Source organism: Bos grunniens, chromosome 9, assembly GCF_055505025.1.
Source record: "Bos grunniens cultivar Pamir isolate PY7600 chromosome 9, Bosgru_T2T1.0, whole genome shotgun sequence".
NCBI classification, from domain to species: domain Eukaryota; kingdom Metazoa; phylum Chordata; class Mammalia; order Artiodactyla; family Bovidae; genus Bos; species Bos grunniens.
In genome coordinates this window covers 51,088,426-51,111,179 of record NC_141173.1, presented here as the reverse complement: position 1 = coordinate 51,111,179, position 22,754 = coordinate 51,088,426, and the positions used below count along the sequence as shown (strand labels likewise).

Genomic DNA, 22,754 nt, shown 5'->3' with positions numbered 1-22,754 from the left:
GAAAAGGCTTCCACAATGCATAGCTCCTTCAGAAATAAGCTGTTCCCACAAGGCCTTGGTCAGGGAGTGACACAGTAGACCAGAGCAGAGGGTTTGCGATGGTGGAGGGCAGAACAGCATTGACAAGCTGGGGACAAGCTGGGGACTCCATCTCCAGAGTTGAGGTGGTGGGGTCAGAAATGGAACATGGCTACAAATGTGAGACAGGTTACAGATGAAGGATTGCGAAAATGCCGTAAAGCATTACATGTAGGGAAGATGGGAAAAATGTGAGTCAAAAATAATCACCAGTTAGTCATCATCGAGTTACAACGATTAGGGGTCCAGAAATGTCCACAGAACGATGAAGCCCTGCCATGAGGACCTGTGTAGAAATTGCCAAGGGAGTTTATCTGCACTTAATGAGTGGTTCAGATTATTTTAAGAGAACAGGGAAGCATGACCTGTGGCAGTGTGTTTAAGTAGGAGTCTTTTTTGGTTTGGGTCTGTAATGGAGGCAAGAAGTGCCCTCCTTTTACTTCAAAGAAATTTAAAAATGTTTTGTCCAGAAATATAGAATTGTAGAAACAAACTTTAGAGATTTCTCAGAGCAGTCCTAGGAAATGACAAGTGACAAAATTCAGTATTTAGCCAAATAGCATATTTAGAAAATCCCATGGACAGAGGAGCCTGGTAGGCTGCAGTCCATGGGGTCACTAAGAGTCAGACGCAACTGAGCGACTTCACTTTCACTTTTCACTTTCATGCATTGGAGAAGGAAATGGCAACCCACTCCAGTGTTCTTGCCTGGAGAATCCCAGGGACGGGGGAGCCTGGTGGGCTGCCGTCTATGGGGTCGCACAGAGTCGGACACGACTGATGCAACTTAGCAGCAGCAGCAGCAGCAGCACTGAGATCTGGGTCAGTCGAGGTCACCTGCTCTGCTCTTTTTACAAGATATTTGAGCTTTTTCTTGTGGTTTATATGATTTGTCACATTATCACTTTATCATGGGTAATGGAGAAGTCATTCCTTCATGCAGACATTCCACTAATTTCTGTAATGCTCTGTAAACCGCACTGTGCTCCCACTGTCATTTGTCTGAGGTAGCGGACTGAGTGTACAGCACGGTGACACGGACAGTTACAACACACACCGTATGCATTTTCGTCTGGGTGTCCCAGAATGGACAGAAGAGCAGGTGGTGATTTTCTTATACAAAATTTAATAGCCAATTTTGGTACCTATTCTTACCAAAATGTTTCCAATCATGGAACTCTTCTGGTTCTCATTGCAATGTAAATTTATATATTGTAAAATTTGTTTTGAAAATTTATATACCGGCTCACCATATGAACATGTTCTCATTGCCTACTCAGGCCTTTGAGCAATTTGCAGTCTTTTGTTAGCAAATAAAGGCCTTCAGAGGCTCCTATTTTGAGCCCCAAGTTTACCAGCTGCTATCCACTACCCAGCCTCATTAGAGGCCTGCTGCTCTGCTGAGAACCACACCACATGCTGCAGCCTCTCTTGTCTACATATTAGCCTGTTGCTGCTCCTTAAATTACCTGCTACAAAAGCGTGCTCTATTTCTCCACAGAGAGCTACCACTCCTATCCAGTTTGAAGAGGCTCTATATCATGATCTCTCGAACTAATTAAGGTTCGTGGGCAGGCCACAGGTTGCTACAGAGGAACTTTCCTGAAGGCTGATATTTATGAGGCTTTTTTTTTTTGCTGCTGTAGCTTATGTTCAAAAGTCTCTTTTTAAAATAAAAAATAACCTACTTTCTTATTTTTTTTAGGAGATGTAATTGCTTTTACATTTCAAAAGTTATTTCCTGAGGGAAGTAGACTATAATATTAATTAAAAACATAAAAATAAGAGATTCAAAGTATTTTCAGGAGATAGAGATAGTAAATATACTATCTCTAGTGCATTTCTATGAAGACTTATTGGAAATCATAGGTTGTATCTGGTATTTATGTTAACTGGGCAATTTTAAAAAAATGAAAAACATTATATCTTTCTAACTTTTAAGACGGTTTGTTTGCAAATTAGTGGTTTAAGAAATGGATTAAATAATTTCAGTTTCTTTAGTTCAAATAACCAAAATAAAATTTCAAAAAAATTCAGGGTTTCTGGGAAGAGAATTTTTATATTTTGTTGCAAATTCAGAGAGAACAGGGAAATTACAGGTATTCTGGAGTTCCAGCATAATGAATTGACAAAAGTGTGTCAGCATGCAAGATAAACTGCTGAGTGATTATTATTAAAAAAATCACAGTTTACTAAAAAGGCTATTTTAAGCAGTAAAAGACCCTGATGGTGGGAAAGATTGAGAGCAGAAGGAGAAGGGGGCAACAGAGGATGAAATGGTTGCATGGCATCACTGACACAGTGAACATGAGTTTGGGCAAACTCTGAGAGACAGTGAAGGACTGGGAAGCCTGGTGTGCTGTAGTCCATGCGGTTGCAAAGAGTTGGACGTGACTGACTGAACAACAACAAACAGTAAGTTCTTCTCATACATTCATTAATAATGCAACTGACAAAAATTCTACTCACACCTTGATTGTGTTAGGGAGGAAGGTTTGAGTTAGGTAGGAAGGCCTGGCTTATCAACCTCCTGCACCTATTGACATGTCTTTCAAAGCAGTGTTTTTGACCTGCTTGTTTTGTTGATCATGGAGTATTGCCTAGTCCTTCTTTCAGTTCAGTTCAGTTCAGTCACTCAGTCGTGTCCAACTCTTTGTGACCCCATGGACTGCAGCATGCCAGGCCTCCCTGTCCATCACCAATTCCTGGAGCCTATTCAAACTCATGTCCATAGAGTTGGTGATGCCATCCAACCATCTCATCCTCTGTCATCCCCTTCTCCTCCTGCCTTCAATCTTTCCTAGCATCAGGGTCTTTTCCAATGAGTCAATTCTTCACATCAGGTGGCCAAAGTATTAGAATTTCAGCTTCAGCATCAGTCCTTCCAATGAATATTCAGGACTGATTTCCTTTAGGATGAACTGGTTGGATCTCCCTGCAGTCCAAGAGACTCTCAAGAGTCTTCTCCAACACTACAGTTCAAAAGCATCAGTTTCTTCGGCGCTCAGTCTTTTTTCGCTTCCTCCTTTTGTTTCTTCTCTCTGTCCTTTGTCTTCCCTATTTCTGGAAAATCATATTTACTTGCCAAAATATTGCTCTTCTGTTTCCTCACCTGCTGATTTTTAGGGGAATTTCATTATTGACATATTTCATCTCTTTCTTCTCCCATATTTCATCTGTTCCCTGGTAATACCATCCTGGTCAGCCAGACTGGCCTTTCTGGATACTCTCTTAGCCAGTGTAAGGGACTGAGAGTGCCCCTAGCTAACCAACTGTGGGTATTCCAGGTAACCTTTTGAATGAAGTATGTGTACTTACATTGTGAGAATCTACAGTGTGTATATTTGACCATGAAAACCAAATGAGGATACAAGCACCAGGCATTATATCATTAGAAGGGAAAAATGTCTGGTTACTCAGTTTGTAACTTACTCTTTATGGTATAATGAGTTCCTGGGGACTTCCTTTGTCCAGTGGCTAAGACTCAGCTCCCAGTGCAGAACTAAGACTCTGAGCTCCCAATGGGTTTGATCCCTGGTCAGGGAACTAGAACCCACATGCCACAACTAAGAGTTGGTATGCTGCGGGTAAAGATCCTGAATGCCAGAAGGAAGACCCAGTGCAGCCAAATAAATACATATTAAAGAAAAGAGTTCCTGAATCTAATTAATTTATATGTGTAAATGAGCAGAGGATTGTGTCTGCCTAACACTGACCTTAGAACTTCAGAGAGATAGTAAATGCTTTGGATGAGCAGGAGAGTAAAGAATATATAGGTTAATCAAATCACATTAGATGAGCATTTTCTTTCTTTTTTTTTTTTTTACAGTTCTTTTCTTTTTTTTTTTTTTAATTTAAATTTCTTTAAATTGGAGGCTAGGGCGAACATTTTCTATAGCTGCAAATAAACACGTTTTAAAGTAGCTGTTGGGTAGACCCAGGGATTGTGGCAGCTTCACCAGTGCACACAGCACTTTGACAAGCATTTGTTGACCAGAAATGAACTCTAAGGGGCACATTTATGGAATCTGTTGTATCTTGTGGTGTGGGTGGGCGGACAAGGAGAAGAGATGGGGCGTCCTCCCCTTGGAAGAAGGTTAATTAAATAAATATTTATTAGATACTTACTATGTGCCAGGCATTATATTAGGTGCCAGAAGGACAACAACAAAAAGACAGACATGGTGCCTGTCCTCATGAAGTTCCCAGACTGGTGAGGGAGAGAGACAAATAAACAGAAAATTGCCCTGTGTGTTAATTGGAGCTCTAATGGCAGAGAGCAGAGTGTGCTGAGCAGACAGATTGGTCCTGCAGGTAGTAGAAATCATCCAAGCGTAGGCTCAACTAGAGAAATGAGCCTGGGGTTTCTGGCCTTCCCTCTGCTGCTGGGGATTTGGGTCTGGAAACATCAACCTTCATCTGCAGATCTCTGAGAAACAACCATTGTAGTAGTTATTTCAGGCAGCCGCATAGGGACTTCTCAACTCTTTTTAGTTAACAAGCCCTAGAACAGTTTTATCTGTTGAGTGTATGTGTGCGTATATATACACACAACACATTTATCTTGCTGTACCATTTGAAAGTAAGTCAGAGACATCATTTGACTTTAGTATGCATCATGTAAGATTAATTATTAAGATTTATTATCTACATAAGTAATAAAAACATCATCTCAAAAAATTAAGAGTAACGTGATGAAATTATCTAGCATTCAGTCCATATTAAACTTTCCCTAGTTTTTCCAAGAATGTCTTTTATGGCTAATATTTGTCCCTCACCTTGGACAAATATCCAGTTGAAGTTTATGTATTACGATGCAAATTGTTCAATTTTCCTAGTGTCTTTCTGCCCAAGAAGTAATCATTATCCTATTTACGTGTCAGGTCTGTACTTTTATACTTATGCTATATATGTACAATAATATATAATATTGTTTTTTGTGTAAAATTTTACTTAAGTGGTATTATAATATGTGTATTATTCAACAGTTTTCTTTAACTCAGCATGTTTTCAAGATTTATCCATGTTAACACATATAGACCTAATTCCTGTATTTTTAAACTTCTATAAAATATAATTTACCAATTTCTCTATTGAGAGATACTTAAGTTATTTTCATTAGTTAAATTATTTTGCCTTTTCTTTTAGCATTAAACAGAGTGTCAGTTATAAAATTTGAAAGGCGTTTTTACAGACTCACAGACACAGAGAATGGACTTGTGGTGGCCAAAGCGGAGGGGAGAGGAGGGGAGGAAGGATGGATGGGGAGTTTGGGATTAGTAGATGCAAACTATTATTTATAGGGTTGATAAACAACAAAGTCTTACTGTATAGCGTAGGGAACTATAGTCAATATTCTATGACAAACCATAATGGGAAAACATGAAAAATAATATGAGTGAGCAAGTGGTAGTCATTCAGTTGTGTCTGACTCTTTGTGACCCCATGGACTACAGCCTACCAGGCTCCTCTGTCCGTAGCATTCTCCAGGCAAGAATACTGTAGTGGGTTGCCACTCCCTTCTCCAGGGGACCTTCCCAACCCAGGGATTGAACCTGGGTCTTCTGTTTCTCAGGCAGTTTTTTACAATCTGAGCTACCAGGGAAGCCCAGAAAAACTATATCTATCTATCTATCTATCTAAATCCATAATATATAAAACCCCTAAATATATATTATATATATAAAATATATAAAAACATAAATATATACTATATATATAGTATGTATATAAAATATACAAAATATATAAAACATAAAAACAATATATATATATTGCAGAGATTAATACATTATAAATATATATAAAACATAAACATTATAATATATATGTAAACATACAAAATATATATAAAAACATAAAAAACAATATATATACATATTACAGAAATTAACACAACATTATAAATTAAGTCTTCTTGTTCAGTCACTAAGTCATGTCTGAGTCTGTGACCCTACCTGGCTTCCCTGTCCTTCACCATCTCCAGGAGCTTGCTCAAACTCATGTCTATTGAGTTGGTGATACTATCCAACCATTTCTTCCTCTGTTGCCCCCTTCTCCTCCTGCCTTCAGTCTTTCCCAGTATCAGGGTCTTTTCTAGTGAGTTGACTCTGTGCATCAGAGGGCCAATGTATTGGAGCTTTAGCTTCAGCATCAGTCCTTCCAATGAATATACAGGATTGATTTCCTTAAAGATAGACTGATTTGATCTCCTTGCAGTCCAAGGAACTCTCAAGAGTCTTATCTAGCACTACAGTTTGAAAGCATAAATTCTTCAGCTCTCAGCCTTCTTTATGATCCAACTCTCACATCCATATGACTACTGGAAAAATTATAGCTTTGCCTGTATGAACCTTTGTCAGCAAAGTGATGTCTTTTCTTTATAATATGCTGTCTAGGTTTGTCATAGCTTTCCTTTCAAGGAGCAAGTGTCTTTTAATTTCATGGCTGCAGTTAATGTCTGCAGTAATTTTGGAGCCCAAGAAAATAAAATCTGTCACTGTTTCCATTGTTTCCCATCTATTTGCCAATAAGTGATGGGATCAGATGCCATGATCTTAGTTTTTTGAATGTTGAGTTTAAGCCAGCTTTTTGCATTTATTTCAGTAAAATTAAAAAGCAAGAAAGGTGTTTATGTAGATCTGTTAACTTCTCGGTATATGTTTCCTTTTGCCCAAGTCCTTCTGAATCTCCTTCTGCTGTGAACTTTGTTCACATTTTGGAACCTGCTTCCATGGCAGCCCCTGTGTCAGGTGGCAGCAGTCTTCTCTTTCTCCCAGGGACTTCCATGACCACCTTTCTGCTGATATTGTAGACCAGAAGTTCTCAAATCTGGCAGCACATTAGAATCATCCAGGGAGATTTAGAATAGACTGATGCCTAGGTCCAACCCCCAGAGATTCTGATTTGTTTGAACTGGGGTGGGGACTGTGTAACCACAGTTCAGAACCATGGTTGATAATTATGGAAGTCACACAGGGTCTTAATGTCAGAAATTGAACAGCTGGGCCATATCTTAGTTTTGGTGCATTATATTACACTGATGGTGTTGACACTTAGAACCAAAGAAGGCTGCAAAAGATAAATGGCTACATTTCCCTAACCCCCGAGCTTTGGGTTATATTCTATAGTTATTAAAAACTCCATAGTTATTGGAATGTGGCAGACAGGAGAACTAAATGTCTTACTTAATTTAATACATTTTAACCTAATGATTTATCTCAGGGTTCTAGTATTAAAGGAAAGTTTGTCTCTTCTGAGATACTGATATATTCTTGTTATTAGATAGTAACAGGACATTAGGTTATTAGATAATGAAAGAATGTGATAATTATTCCTTTTTTAGTCTTGGCTTTCAGGAGACTTTCTAGAAGGGAAAACATTTATTGAACTATACAATGTGGCAGGCACTTTATCTAAAACATATCTCATTTCATCCTTTAAGTAACCTTTTGGTGGCATTATCCCTTTTACATGTAAGAACATGAAGGTTCAGGGAAGTTAAGTAATTTGCCCAAATCTATGGAGATAGTAAGTAGAAGAATCTGGGATGGAAACCAAATTTGCCTGATTTCAAAGTGCAGGTCCTTTCCATGGTCTCACTGAAGGTCTGTAGAGGCTTCCCACAGTGTCCTCTGCCTTGGCCCATCACTTCCGCGGTCAAAGTTGAGGTTCCTTATGTCCAGGCCTCTGTGCTGAAATCTGGACAGCATGAGGGGAAATGTCCTGAGAGCAAAGTGTGGTTGAGGAAGTTGGGGATAAGGCCATCTTCTGTCTCACACCCCTGTGTAGGGTTCCCAGGCTTGTCACCCCATTGTCTCTCCCATAGAACTCTTTCTTTTCTCCCCTCATTAGAACTACTGGGCTACTGGTGGCTCTCTCCAGTATTACAGCCTTCAGTTCTCTTCCTTTTCCCCATGTGTCCTGGAGACCCTCTGCATATTGCGAATTTTTTTTTTCAGTGCATATTGCAAATTTCCAGTGCATATTGCAATTTTCCCTTGCATATTAGCTTTTTTAAGATATTACTTGGTGGGGGGATTCGCTGGTTGTCCAGTGGTTAGGACTCTGTACTTTGGGTAACTAAGATCCTGCAAGTTGAGTGGCACCATAAAAAAAAGTACTAAAGAAAAAGATATTACTTGGTGGGATCGTTTTGGACTAGGCGAATGCAAAATGGTGGGGGTCTTATTGGCTACAGGAGTGCCAGTGGCCTTATGAAGGGAGGATGTGTAGCTTATTATGTCAGTCTGATGAATGCAGGACCAAGAATCCTTTGGTGGCAATAAGTCCTACTAAGGAAAATCTAAGAATTAGTATATCTGAAAGCAGGTGTTGAACAAGGCCGGGCAGGTCGTTACATGGATGTACAAACTTGTGCATTGTTGCTTCAGAGAAGTCTTCCTCGTGTTCAGCTGATGTGCGAAGATAAAGCGCGAGACAGGTCTGACAGGCTTCAGTTGGTTTGTAGCCGACAATGATGCCAGCTTAGCCAAGACCTTGGAGTAAAGTAAGTTGTCATAAAGGATAGGGGATTGGGGGACTTTGGCGAGTGTGTCCTGGGAAATGTAACCTCATTTAAGGTGGCAAAACAGTGCTACCTTAATTAAACCACCACGAATTGTCTCTCATTGGCAGACTGATGGGAGAGAGAGGGTATGAGAGGACAGAGTGCTGTGTTTTGTTTAGGTGCCTAGACCATTTGGAATGGGACAAACCAAACCACCTGTGAACAGAATGCCCTGCTCATTCTGGCTGAACCCTTGAACAAGATGTTGGCAGGGAATCCAGATTGAGAGAACATGTGTGGGGGCCATTTGGGGGCTTGTGGGGTGCTGGAGGGTAAGCTGTGTTGTTTCTCATGGCAGGAAGTGTCCTGCGTCTCTCTCTGTTAATGCAGATGGTACACAGAGGGGTTTGTATTGACTATTTGCAGCCTAGGTTGCAGGCAAAGATGTGTTTTGTCTGCATGCCTCCATTCTCTGCATGGGATAAGGTGCTTCAAGCAAAGACATTTGTTATCCAAGTTCTGGCAGGTTCATTGGGTTTGGATGGGAAACTGTATGCCACAATTTGTGAGACTTTCCTTTCCAGCCCTTCATGGAAAAGTCTTGTTTTCTTCTAGGTGGAATATCTTTTAGACCTGGTTTGATTTCTTGGAAGCCTGGAACCTGTAGGGAGCTAATTGCAGTGAAGCATTCCATCACCCTTGTCCTGTTGTAATGGCTGACTTTTTCTTCCAGCTTTGTGGAGTGAGGCTGACTTGTCAGACAAATTCCCAGAATGTTAGTTCATGATGTAGGATTGCTGAGTATGGCAGCTGTTATGGGCTGACTTGTGTTCCCCTCAGAGCCATATGTTGAAGCCACAACTCCTAAAACATCATAATGTGTCCATGAGGGGGTAGAGCTTTGAAGACATGATTAAGTAAAAATGAGATCATTAGGGTGAGCCTTCATCGCATCGGACTGGTGTCTTTATTAGAACAGGAAGTTTGGACACCGGGAGAGACATCGGGAATGCACACACAGAAGAAAGACGGTGTGAAAACATAGCAGGAAGGCACCATCTTCAAGCTAAGGGGGCAGGCTTCAGGAGAAACCAAGCCAGCTGACACCTTGATTTTGGACTTTAAGCCTCCATAACTGTAATGGAATAAATTTCTACTTATAGGCTGCTGGGCAAATTCCATATAGCACCTTGTCTTGCCCAGTCTTGTCTCATTTCTATTCTTAGTGAACTAGGTATGCATGTATGTCTGCTCAGTCATGTTCAACTCTTTGCAACCCCCTGGATGGTAGCCTGCCAGGCTCTTCTGTTCATTAGATTTTCCAGGCAAGAATACTGGAGTGGGTTGCCATTTCTTCCTCCAGGGGATCTTCCTGACCCAGGAATCGAACCTGAGTCTACCAAGTCTCCTGCATTGGCAAGTGGATTCTTTTACCCTATGTTGTGGGTGTTACCAGGGCCCTAAGCCATAATCAATATGGTATCACACATACTATATATAGAAATTAGGTATTGGTGAACTAGGGCAGCTAGTTAAATTGTTGCTGTTTTTTAAAAAATTTCCTAGTATTTTGAATTAGGAAAGCATTTAAAAACATTTCACTGTAGGTGATTTGTAAATAAAGTAAATAAAATATTATAACGAATCCCTATGTACTCACTACCCACCTCCAACAACCTGTGAATCATAGCCAGTCTCCTCCATCCACTCCCTCTAATTACCTAGGTGATCATCAACACAATCAAACTAAACTACATCTAGTTTCTTTCATGTCTTTCAGAAAATTATTTGGTGATTTTATATACTGTTTAATCTAACACAATATACGTATGATCATTTGGGACTGGGTTTATCATCATAGTTTAAATAATTGCATCTAATTATTTTTTCAACCATATTCTCATAGACATGGTTTACAGTAGTTACCATGTATGTTTCCCATTCCAGAAGCTCACCACGTGGTAGGGAAACAGCACTAATGACAATCACGGTGCAATGTGGGACACATTTGTGTACACATGTATGTAGAAGTGTCAGATGGCTAAGGAATAAACCCTCAAGGATGATTAAGAATTTTCTAGAAGGAAAATCAGGGAAAGAACATTATGGGTACGTGTGGAAGATGCTGCTGTTGCCTATTCAATAGCCAGTTTTCTTTACCTCTTCTCAAGAAAAAGACTGAGAATACCAGGAATTTACTTTCCCACATTTCCTTGCAGCAGAGAGTGGCCATATGATGCAGTTCTGGTCAAATCTGTTGGGCTGAGGTGAGCGGTGTTACTTGAAAAGATAGAACAATGCCAAAGGGGAAGCTCCTTCTCTCTCCTTTTGTGGAATATGCCCCTTTGTGGGCTTCCCAGGTGGCACTAGTGGTCAAGAACCTGCCTGCCACTGCAGGAGCATGAGATGCAGTTTTGATCCCTGGTCCAGGAAGATCCCCTGGGGGAGGAAATGGCAACCCAATCCAGCATTTTTGCCTGGAGAATCCTGTGGACAGAGGAGCCTGGCAGGCTGTAGTCCATAGGGTTGTAGACAGTTGGACACGACTGAAGTGACTTAGTACCCATATGAGTACATGATTTGGAGTGGAGGCAGCCACCCTGTGGCAATGAGGCAGCAAACCTGAGGCTGGATATGCCTGCTGAGGATGGCAGAAAATGAGGAAGGAATAAGCTACCTACTTACAGTCTTTCTGTGAAAAATTAAATATGTTTCCTGTTAAGCCACTATTGGTTAGAGATTTAGTTAGTAGCACACAGAGGTAGCTTGAGTGATTCAATGTGGAAATTATATTGTTGGTTACTGAATTTACCAAATAAGTTTTATGATTAGGGACATACAGATAGAGACTAAATGTGGGTTAAAATATACAGGGGCTTCATCTCAGGCTTTTCTTCTTTAAGAGTATTTCTCTTCTATGGTAAGTGAAGTAATTTCATGTCAGATTTGCAGATATCTCAATCCTCTACTATAGAACATTTCATTTCCTGAAGCTGAAAACTTCTAACATGTCAAGATATTTCTGGGACAAACAGTTTTTGGAGTTTCTCAAGTAGAAAGGGATGGAAATGTTGTCATTCTGTATTGTTATCACTTTGAAGGGTGAAAAACTCTTAAGATTTAGAACTGACTTGAGATTTTCAATGAATTTTGCTAGCCCTTAGCAACTATTCCCCTCCTCCAATTCTTTTCTTTTGCTTTAGCCATTGTGATATTGAAATACTAATGAGTAGTTTGTGTGAGCTTTAAAATTGGTCCTCAGCTTTGCCAGTAACTGAGGATGTGGGTAGATTGCAAGTGTGAGTTAAAAAATTTGAAAAAAAAAATCGAACAAATTGGTAAAGAGAAGGTATACATCAATAAATAATAACAAACAGGACTTCTCTGGTAGTCCAGTGGTTAAGAATCCACCTGCCAGTGCAGGGGAGATGAGTTTGATCCTTGTTCTGGGAAGATTCCACCTGCCGTGGAGCAACTAAGCCCGCCAGCCACAGCTACAAAGCCCACAGGCTGCAGCCACTGAAGCCTTCACAGCTAGAGCCCATGCTCTGCAACAAGAGAAGACACCACCACCACAAGTCCATGCACTGCAGCTAGAGAGTAACCTCTGCATGCTGCAACTAGAGAAAGCCCTTGCAGCTCCCCCCAAAATTAAAAAATAGTGAAATATTGTTTATCTAATATATACTGAGCATTTACTACACGCAAGGCACTTTTCTGAACTCTTTACAAGTGTTAAAATGTAGTCCTCAAAGTGTTATGAATTTTCACTAGCCCCATTTTGCAGATGAGGAAACTGAAGCCCAGAAAGGTTGAGTAATGTGCCCCAGTCACAGAGTTGTCAGTTGAAAAGCTGGAATGGAATTCAAACCCATGTAATCTAACTCAGAAGGCCATGTTCTCAACGTCCACATTCTTTTTATTTTTAATTTATTTTAGTGAAGTATAGTTGACTTACAATGTTGTATTAATTTCTGCTGTACAGCAAAGTGATTCAGTTATACATGTTTATACATTCCTTTAATATTCTTTTCCTTTATAACTTATCACAGGATATAGAATATAGTTCCCTGTGCTGTACAGTAGGGCCTTGCTGCTTACCTATTCTATATTTAAGAGTTTACATCTGCTAATCCCAAACTCCCAACCCATCCCACATGTCCTCCCCCTTGGCCTCCACAAGCCTGTTCTTTACGTCTGTGAGCCTGTTTCTGTTTCTTAGTAAGTTCATTTGTGCCGTGTTTTAGATTCCACATATGAGTCGTTGATATGGTATTTGTCTTTCTCTTTTGGCTTACTGCGCTTAGTATGATCATCTCTAGTTGCATCCATGTTGTTGCAAATGGCATTGTTTTGTTCTTTTTAATGGCTAAGTAGTATTCCATTGTATCAATGTACCACATCTTTATCCAATCATCTGTTGATGGACATTTAGATTGTTTCCATATCTTGGCTACAGTAAATAGTGCTGCAGTGAGCACTGGGGTGCATGTATCTTTTTGAATTATAGTTTTGTCTGGATATATGCCCAGGAGTGGGATTGCTGGATCATATGGCAACTCTATTTTTAGTTTTTAAGGAAACTTCATACTGTTTTCCATAGTGGCTGCATCAATTTATATTCCCACAAACAGTGTAGAAGGTCAATCTCTATGTTCTTGTGTCTCCCAATATGGACTTACATAAAAAAAAAGATGATTTATATTTAAGATTTATATTTATATTTAAAGATTTATATCAAAGAGAAACTCAGCATTTAAGATGTAGTCTATAGTTTGAGTTTCCCAAGGATGTTAGGGAGACCAGTTTTTCTTGAACACCCTAGGCCCTTTCATTTTGTTATGGCGCTATTTTATTAATAACTGTCTTAACACAGGCCCTCTTTCTTGAGCTGTACAGTGGCACAGCTGTGTAAGAAGAGCAATTAGTGTTTAACAAAGAGATGCTAATTGTTTATAGATGCATCAGGAAGAAAAGATTTTAGAAGTCATTGTCATGGTTGCTGAAGGCAGGATGAGAGTTGTGGCATATGTTTAGAATATTTTTATCTGGTATCCCTAAGCAAAATGTACTGTCAATTACAATTGGCTGTGAATTCTCTATATGATCTTCTTTTGTTATTTTCAGCCTTTTTTTTGCTGTATACACAGGATGATCAGGTTTTCACAGCTCAGTGAGAGCAATAAAAATTGACCATCCTTAGGGAAGATGGGAAAATCTTAAAGAATTGAATTTTGTATGCATTAGAGGGATTTTTGTTTATTAACTAATGACTGGAATGATATAGATTATGTACATGGCAATTTAAATTCAGTCATTTTTTAAAGCAAAATTAATATTCCCTTCTACCTATATTTTCCAGAGATATTCTATATATGATATATTGAAAGAATGGAGAAGAACTTGGAGTATTTAATTCTTAGCATAAGTGGTTATTCTGAGATTTTTTTTTTTTTTTAAGATAGGGTAATGGTCCTTAGGACCTCTTCAAGTATTCATAGTATCTTTGTGTGTGTTAAAAAAAGGTGTATCCTCTGAGTTCACAAATTATATAAAGGTTCCTATTTAGGAGGATAATTAGGAAAAGAGGTGTCACTTCCCATCAGTGATGACACAAGGTTTGCAACAGAGTAAGGACTGGATTTCAAAGCACATCTTCACCCCCTGGGCTGCATACTTTTGTTGAATATGCAACCGACACAGCTGTATGTGATGGCCCTGGTAATCTTACAGACAGTTCTATAAGATTACGAAAGGGCATGATATTATTTACACTGACACAGTTATATGATTTTGCACTAAGATAAAATTACAGATACTACATATATCTTCAAGAAAGTGGGCACCTTTTGATACAAGCACATGTTTATCAGACTTAATTCTTCAGAGCATATTAATAACAGTGTATTTCTCAGATTTGCTTTATGACTTGCCTCTATATGCCCAATAGGATTCATGTTTTTAGGAAAAATGCAAGCAACCAAGTAGTTGTTGCATATAAGGTGTCATTCTAGGTGTGGGAATTTGGGGGCAGGTTGCAAATTAATGAACTCTATATCCTTCTTTTCCTTTTTTTGTATAGCTCAAGATGACTTGGTATCCAAATGAATTTTATAAAAATTTTATAAAAATGAAAGGTTTTCTCTTAATAGCTCTTGAATAAGGACTGGGGGTAAGCTTGGAATTATTTGGGATATCATGAATTATTGTTTGTAGAAAGAGGCTATTGAAACTAAAATCTCAGTTTAGCAAAAGCTTTGTGATAGACTTTTTTTGCTCCATGAAACTTCATTAGGGCAACATTTAAGATTTCATATACACATATACATATATGTATATACTTATGAAACATGGATGACATATGAAACATGTCTGTCATACTCGAGTGGCGAAATTCTTTATATATAATATTCTAGCACAAGTCCTTCATCAGAATGTGTTTTGTAACATATGCTTGCAGTCTGTGCCTTGTTTTGCCTTGCATTCTTGCATTTGCAGTCTAAGTATATGGTTTGTTACAAATAGAAGCTGAGGAGCATTTGCATGATACTGGCATTAATTTTAAACATGTTTTTATTATGGAAATGTAAAACTAATGAATTGTAAAAAAATCGATTTTAGAGAGTTTACAGTAAAATTCACCCTTTAGATGTATAGTTTGATGAGTTTTAACAAATATACAGTTGTATAATACATTTAAGATATGTATAATATTTCCATCTTTCTCAAAAATTTCTTTGTGCCTTTTGTGTAGTCAGTGCTATACCACTTCTCCCAGACTCTGGTAGTTAATTTCTGTCCTGTAATTTTGTATTTTCTAGAAGTAAAACTGAAAGTCACTCAGTTGTGTCCAACTCTTTGTGACCCCATGGACTGTAGCCCGCCAGGCTCCTCTGTCCATGGGGATTCTCCATGCAGGAATACTGGAGTGGGTTCCCTTTCGGGGGACCTTCCCAACCCAGGGATTGAACCCAGGTCTCCTGCATCGCAGGCAGATTCTTTACCGTCTGAGCTACCAGGGAAGCCCAAGTATTTTCTAAAATGGTATATAAATGGAATCAATCCTTTTATTGTTCTGGAAACATGCTTTATTGAAGTATAGTTTATTTATACTATTATATTGAGTCTATATTGTGAGCCAGAAGCTGGGATAGAATGGTAAGAAATGAATGAGTGAATATAGTGCAAAGATAAATTTGACAAGACTTGATGTTAGATTGGATGTAAAGAATGAGGGAATGTGAGGCACCAGTAAGAGAGAGGCACCAATGACATGAGAGAAAAGCAAGGAAGGGGAGTCAAAGAATAGTGGGAAAGGTGTGCATCAGTGGATTGGTCTGCATGCTCTGGAAGAGTCGTGTAGAAGGCCACTGTAACAGAAGGAGCTAGAAATGACCAGTTGTGGTCCAAGAGAGTACTATTTGAATTTTGACTTCTAGAGGTGGTGCCCTATCTGGTAATGACAAAGCCTGGAGAACAGCTATGGGAGTGTGTGGCTGAGGAGCCAGAGTGTCTGTGGTTTACCCAAGTGGGTGTTGAAACCACCATTGATGATTTCAGAAGAGAGGTTCAGAGAGGAAGGCTCTAAGCTTCTGAACAAGAGGACTGGCTAGAAGGCCAATTGGTAGGGGTAGAGCTGAATGCCTTGGGTATCGGAGTTTGCAAGGTTTGGGAAGAAGTGGCTTTGGAAGTGACATTCAGGAACGAGGAGAACCCTTCCCCATCCTTGGTGCTGAGCTGTGTTCTCCTTGGAGACCAACAATGGCACGCTTGGGAAGGCTGCAGGGGACACTGTGTCCTCAGAAACAGGCAGGATTCAATGAAGGCACTGAAGTGAAGGGAAAGATTTGAAGGAATGGTTGGGAATCCAGTGAAATCTGAGTTTCGGTGTGATAGACGTGTGCTGCTCTCATGAAAGGTGTGAGTTCGTAACCTTTAAGTGTTACAAACATGTTCATTCCCTGGATTAAAGCAGTGCCCCGTCTCTGACATCTTCGGCTAGGCAGAGAGCCAGTCCTGGACCCAGTTCTGTTTCTCCTGAAGCAATGACATTGTGTGCAGGCGCCATGCTAGCGTTCGTGCACTAAGCCATCGGCGTGTGCCACCCGATGTCGAGCTGGGCCTCAGACAACACGGTGTAGATATGGGCTCCAGGTTTTACAGTGGCTGCAACAACCAGGTTGCTAATTAGGCCCAATTGTGAGGGTAGTTTTTGTGCTTTGGACACCTGTCCACTAGGAACTGGACTGAGACCACCAACTCATTTCCCACAGGTCACAGAACAGCTGTCAGATGGTATAATTTGGTCGAGTTCATTTGGAGCTGTTTGCAGAAGCTCTCTGAAGCATTATGCTCCACATAATGTGCATGATTAATGCTTGTTTATTTGGACAATCCTGTGTTGTAACTAAAGTGGTGGCCTATTTTATGCCAGTTATAATATACCATTCCATTCACGGGACCGAGTTCCTTTGAGGGTATGAAGCAGAGCGATAATGTTCAATCTATTTACGAGGGAACCAACTCATTGCAGCCATTCTGCAAGCTGCTCGTTCCATTCGAGTGATGCTTCTGTGCTTAACTCTTCCGAGGAAGGGATCTGGGCTGATTTCCATTCTGAAGGGTATGTGGAAAACATATCTGAAAGCAGTGGTCATTTTAGAAAGCAGGGCTGTCTTACTCTGCCTCCTGTAGGAGGAAGAGCATAGAATGTTTTCCTTCTTAGGGGAAAGACTTTCTGCATTGTCAACCTTGGCCCTTATTGCCAGCCAAGCACATGCTGTTTGCAGGGTTAGCAACCTTTTCTTTGTATACTCCGGAAGCTGTCCCACACCACTGCCTGCTTCCTCCATGCCTACACATCAACTTTTTTCTTTTTTTAAACAAGAAAGGTCAATGAACCGGAAATTCTAATTCAGATTTAGCCTCTGCTTCTAATCAGGTGTGACCTTGGGCAGATCACCTGGGCTGTTTATTTTGCCTTTTGCACAGTGTTGGAGCTCCTTAGGTGGGCTCCTGGGTCCCTCTCAGCTGCTGCCATGTTGTGGCTCTGTGATTGTGGTTAATTGTATTTTAGTTAGTGATTGTGTTTGGTTACATGGTAGCAACCTTCTGGATGTTGGTTCTGATTCAGTCTTTCCTTCTTTTGTCTTACTCTGCTGCTCTATCTGACTGCTTTCCGGGTATGAGGTCTTCAGGTGGGTGTTAGTTCAGACAAGGGCAAGTGCATTTATGTTATTGGCAGATACTTTGTTTATCTTTATTATTCTTTAGGCAAGAGTATGTCTTTGCCCTGTTTTGTCTTCACTTTTGAGCTTGTTGAGTAGTATGTTCTCTTTTGAGAAGATACTACTGATGAGTAGTATCTTCTTTTAACTTTGTGTTTTCTTTCTTCTCAGGGAAGTTGTGATACCAGTTAATTAGACCATGATGAGAATTTGAGTTAGTGTGTTTCTTCTGGGGATGTATATCTATTGTAAGTGTTACACACACAAGCATCTGTAATTTATTCAATGCTGATCATATGCCTAATCACTGTTAGCCACTTCATTCACTTACTGGGACTAACAATCTTGGGAAGGAGCTCTCGTTTTTTAAATGTAGAAACTGAAGCTTAGAGAGTTTAACCAGAATGCGATTCTGACTGACTGCACATGACTGTAATGGTAAACAGAAAGACTTTGGTGTTGTTAAGGGGCTTTCAGAATGCAACCAGCACATAATGGCAAGGTCTCTGGAATCCCCAACATTAATCCTATCACCCACTGTCTCTTGAATACTTTGACTTATGAATTCCTTTCACAGTCACTTATCATTTGACAAATCCATTTAAGAACTTCAGTTTTTTGTTTTTATTACATGGCTAGTCTACAGAAATAGTTTTAAGTAAAAATGTATTAATTTAGAAGACATATTATTTAAGCTTAGATTACAAAGTTCATTTATAATTCAATCCTAATGACTCTGTTATGTAAACAAAAATCTGTTTTTTTTTGTATGTGGTATGTGCTAAGTTGCTTCAGTCATGTCCAAATCTTTGCAACCCTATGGACTGTAGCCTGCCAGGCTCCTCTGTCTGTGGGATTCTCCAGGCAAGAACACTGGAGTGGGTTGCCATGTGCTTCTCCAGGGAATCCTCCCCACCCAGGAACTGAACCCCAGTCTCTACATCTCTTGCACTGGCAGGCAGGTTCATTACCACTAGTGTCACCTTATATGTGGTACATGTGGATAAATTTACTTCAAATTAATTATGTGACAGAAGGATTTATTGATAAATAAATAGCATATTACTTTTGACTTAAGGTTGTGAATATATATTTACTTGTATATAAAAATCTATCTTAAAGTATCAGAATACATAAAACTGGGCATTTATCTGGAGAAGACCATAATTTGGAAAGATATATGCACCCCTGTGTTCATTGCAGCACTATTTACATATGGTAGTCAAGATGTGAAGGCAACCTAAATGTCTGTTGATGGAGGAATGGATAAAGAAGATGTGGTACATGTATACACTGGAATACTACTCAGCCATAAAAACGGATGAAAGAATGCCATTTGCAGCAAACATGGATGGACCTGGAGATTATCTTACTGAGTGAAGCTTTTATGTAAAAATCATCTTTGTACATTTTCATTTTTGTTTTTATGCTCCTTTCCTCCCTAGATTTCTTTTTTTTTTTTTTTAAAGTGGGGGCTGAATGGAGGAAGTACATAGACTTAGTCCCCCATTTTTAATAGATGTTTCTGTTCCCAACTCTTCCCTGTGTCCCTCAGAACAGACAGTCCCTCCAGTTCGTCCTCTCTATTCTTCTACTGGGATGGGAGAGGGCAGCCCTAGCTGCGTGGAATGAGAGGGGAATCCAAGGTAACCTTCTTCCTACGCTGACTTAAACCCACTATCCTGATTTTAGCCCCTCTTCACTCTACGTTCATTGGTATATCAGTCCCTCCACTTCCTGAGTCTGTCTGCAGTGCTGTGATGCAAATCTGTGTACATTTTGGTTTCTTCCTCTGCTGACCTAGGTTTCTGCTTTCTCTAGTCCACTAGGTCAGTTATCATTCATCCATCCACTCTTTAGCTTCCAAAACTTTATTAATTTTCTATTATCTTTTGCTGCCTTGGTTTCCTTGGTTTAAAAATATCTCTTTACTCTCATTTTATAGGGTTTCAGATAGAGTGGGGGTAAACATACATTCAAATCTCCATTTTTAATAAAAAGTCTGTATTTTTCTTTCTTTGACTACTTTGAAAAATTTCTAAAATAGGATATTTTAATTTTATGTGTCTTATATTTATCATCTTTTAAAACTAATTTTGTTTTTAATGGATAATATAGATAATACATTCTCGTGACTCAAAATTCAAGATACAACAAGATATGTAGTGCAAATCTTCCTTGACCTAAATTCTCCTCCATGGAAATACTAGTGTAAATATTCTTGAGGACACTTCCAGAAATATTCTTTATGTATATGAGCAATTGACTATTTTTATATATTAAATTCTTATTCAGAAGTATAAAATTAATTCTATTTTTTGGCCAGAGACATGAAAATAATACAAAATTTGTCAAAGAATGAGGTTCTTATAAATGTATTGGGCACTTCTCTGGCTTCCCTCTGATTCTAGCCAGTGCTGCGATGACCAGCACTGCGTGGGCATAAGCCAGCCTCATTTGGGTACATCTCAACTGTATCTCACCTTAGGCCTGTGCAGTGAGCACCTCTTACTTCCTGTCTGGGGTTCCTCTGACACCTTCAGGTGGAAAATCTTAGAAAATCTTTGGAAACACTCCAGTTCAGTTCAGTGGCTCAGTCGTGTCCAACTCCTTGCGACCCCATGAATCACAGCACGCCAGGCCTCCCTGTCCATCACCAACTCCCGGAGTTCACTCAAACTCATGTCCATCAAGTTTGTGATGCCATCCAGCCATCTCATCCTCTGTCGTCCCCTTCTCCTCCTACCCCCAATCCCTCCCAGCATCGGGGTCTTTTCCAATGAGTCAACTCTTCGCATGAGGTGGCCAAAGTATTGGAGTTTCAGCTTCAGCATCAGTCCTTCCGATGAACACCTAGGACTGATCTCCTTTAGGATGGACTGGTTGGATCTCCTTGCAGTCCAAACACTTAGAAGTGTCCATCTGCAGGTACAGGAAACCCTACTGGGACAAACCCTGACCCGTGAGGATGAGAGCTGGTGATTAACTACTTCCTTCTCTTGTCTCCCAGCCCAGTTCTCACTTGCCTTTTGTGAGGCTTCTTATACATCCCCACCTGGTCAAGGAGAAGAGTGGTCCAAGGGGTAGCCAACCAGGAGCCCGTCTTGGGAGTGGCTTTCTTTCCTGTCTTTAGCTGCCCTCGCCTGCATTCTGCAACCTAGGATCACTCCCAATTCAACTGCTTACACTTAGGCCTTTGTTTTAGGTTCTGTTTTCAGAAGAACCCAGGCTAAGACAAATTAAAATCTTCTTATATTACTACTCTTTATAACGCACTTTAAGTAGGAACCAGTGCAAAACTGTGAGCAAAAACTATGGCATGAAAAGCCTGGGATTCTTTGTCCTGTCAGGGAGCCTGTGCTAGCACATGTGCAACCACACTGGTCACAAGTCATCCCAGAATAACTTCCAACAATTTAAAAAATAGGTATTATATGTGTGTAGTACAAAATGGAGAAGGAAATGGCAACCCACTCCAGTATTCTTGCTTGGAGAACCCCATGGACAGAGGAGCCTGGTGGGCTACAGTCCACGGGGTTGCAAAGAATCAGACATGACAGCAACTAAACCACCACAAAAGAAGATTTAGTGAAAACAAAGTCCCCTCCTGCCTCCTCCCTCCTAGCCCCCCAGTTCCCCTGGCCAGAGGCCACAACTGCCTCTGGTTTGTTACATGTCCTCTAGAGACATGTTCTAGGCACATGAAAGCATATTAGCCACTGGACAAGTATTTAATGAATAAATATATAGATATTCATATATATATGTTATTTTTGTATAGAAATGGTCGCATATGCTGACTTTTGTGAAGCATTCTTTTTTTCACTTAGAAATACCACCTGAGTCATTTTGATTACTAATAGGTGATAGGGAGAGTTCTCGATGCTAACAATGATGACAGCCTAAAATTACAGCTTCAGGAAACCTGTATGTTTCTGATACTTATCTTGTTGAGGGGGCTGAGATGGGGAGTCTACCTAGGGAACAGAAGAATAATTTGAGGATATTGGGTCTCAGGTATGGATTAGATTCCCAACCTCCTTTCATTAGGTGCACTTAATAGGACCCCAGGCCCTTGACCAATCCATTCTATAGGATTTACCTTGTCTAGGACCTGAACCCTGAGGTCTGGAAACCTTCCTCTTCTCATCCACCCACCAAGGAGTATCGGGGCACAGGCAGTATTTCTCTCTCCTTTCTTTCACCATTTTTAGTCTCTCTGTTGCCACTCTTCCATTAAGGACACTTATAAGTTGAAAATTGGAATTTCTCTATAACCAAGACATGGAAGCAAGCTAAGTATCTATTGACAGAGGAATGGATAAAGAAGTTGTGGTCCATATATACAATGGAAAATTACTCAGCCATAAAAACCAATGAACTAATGCCAATTCCCAATGTCCATTGGATCATAGAAAAAGCAAGTGAATTCCAGAAAAACATCAACTTTTGCTTTATTGATTATGCCAAAGCCTTTGACCCTGTGTAGATCACAACAAACTGTGGAAAATTCTTCAAGAGATGGGAATACCAGACCACCTTACCTGCCTCCTGAGAAATCTGTATGCAGGTCAACAAGCAACAGTTAGAACCAGACATGGAACAATAGACTGGTTCCAAATTGGGAAAGGAGTATGTCAAGGCTGTCTATTGTCATCCTGCTTATTTAACTTATAGGCAGAGTGTATCATGGGAAATGTTGGGCTGGAGGAAGCAGAAGCTGGAATCAAGATTGCCGGGAGAAATATCAATAACCTCAGATACACAGATAACACCACCTTTATGGCAGAAAGTGAAGAGCTTCTTGATGAAAGTGAAAGAGGAGAGTGAAAAAGCTGGCTTAAAACTCAACATTCAAAAAACGAAGATCATGGATCTGGTCCGTTCTCTTCGTGGCAAGTAGATGGGGGAAACAATGGAAAAAGTGACAGACTTTATTT

General features: G+C 40.0%; 1 long non-coding RNA gene across 1 annotated transcript in view; it reads left to right on the top strand.

Annotated features, from left to right (window-relative positions):
- Nucleotides 1–19,733, top strand: part of LOC147365940 (uncharacterized) — a 30,483-nt gene extending 10,750 nt beyond the window's left edge. Inside the window, exon 4 of the long non-coding RNA XR_015133062.1 lies at nucleotides 19,018–19,733. This is a non-coding gene — a long non-coding RNA (uncharacterized LOC147365940). The remainder of the gene's footprint in view (nucleotides 1–19,017) is intronic.
- Nucleotides 19,734–22,754: the final 3,021 nt, after the last annotated feature.